Genomic DNA, 1,562 nt, shown 5'->3' on the forward strand with positions numbered 1-1,562 from the left:
AAACACTGACAAAAACTATAGTTCTTAACCTGTCACCCTATTATCAGAACATTTCATTAGTAGATACAATGAATACAGTCAGTGGATACTTAGTCAACTGAATAATTGTATCCGTTATTATAATATTTTTCAGCACAGGCAGGGACTACTACAACTATCCTATTGTCTGTGTCCGCTGGAGCGCACACGGAATCAAAGAACAGGATTTGGTTCCAATCCACAGCCACAAGTCTGAGTTTTTATCCCAAAGTTATTCATAGTCATAAAAGGACTGGATAGGCAAAGGCAGAATGGTAGAGTATCCGTCCGAGTCAGCCATCACTGTCGTAAAGGTCACACTATCCGCCGGTCTTTTCTCATATTCAGCAGATATCAGTAGAGTAGGAACTAAGAAACTAAGGAGTTAGAGTAGGAACTAAGAAACTAAGGAGTTAGGAACCCAAATGGGGGAAGTTTGGAACGCTCAGGACAGCGTCGACCAATCAGATAGCGCCGAGGGTCTGCCCGTGCCAGTTGGGGAGTGGTCGCCGTCTAATAACTAACCGCCAAATTCAAACACATGAAGACAAAGTTACCGTTGACGAGTTAGCCAACTTCTACAAGAGAGATTACCGTTGACGAGTTAGCCAACTTCTACAAGAGAGATTACCGTTGACGAGTTAGCCAACTTCTACAAGAGAGATTACCGTTGACGAGTTAGCCAACTTCTACAAGAGAGATTACCGTTGACGAGTTAGCCAATTTCTACAAGAGAGATTACCGTTGACGAGTTAGCCAACTTCTACAAGAGATATTACCGTTGACGAGTTAGCCAACTTCTACAAGAGAGATTACCGTTGACGAGTTAGCCAACTTCTACAAGAGAGATTACCGTTGACGAGTTAGCCAACTTCTACAAGAGAGATTACCGTTGACGAGTTAGCCAATTTCTACAAGAGATATTACCGTTGACGAGTTAGCCAACTTCTACAAGAGAGATTACCGTTGACGAGTTAGCCAACTTCTACAAGAGAGATTACCGTTGACGAGTTAGCCAATTTCTACAAGAGAGATTACCGTTGACGAGTTAGCCAATTTCTACAAGAGAGATTACCGTTGACGAGTTAGCCAACTTCTACAAGAGATATTACCGTTGACGAGTTAGCCAACTTCTACAAGAGAGATTACCGTTGACGAGTTAGCCAACTTCTACAAGAGAGATTACCGTTGACGAGTTAGCCAATTTCTACAAGAGAGATTACCGTTGACGAGTTAGCCAACTTCTACAAGAGAGATTACCGTTGACGAGTTAGCCAACTTCTACAAGAGATATTACCGTTGACGAGTTAGCCAACTTCTACAAGAGACATTACCGTTGACGAGTTAGCCAACTTCTACAAGAGATATTACCGTTGACGAGTTAGCCAACTTCTACAAGAGACATTACCGTTGACGAGTTAGCCAACTTCTACAAGAGAGATTACCGTTGACGAGTTAGCCAACTTCTACAAGAGAGATTACCGTTGACGAGTTAGCCAATTTCTACAAGAGAGATTACCATCGACTAGTTATCCATCTTCTTC

Source organism: Coregonus lavaretus, assembly GCF_964263955.1.
Source record: "Coregonus lavaretus genome assembly, chromosome: 24".
NCBI lineage: Eukaryota > Metazoa > Chordata > Actinopteri > Salmoniformes > Salmonidae > Coregonus > Coregonus lavaretus.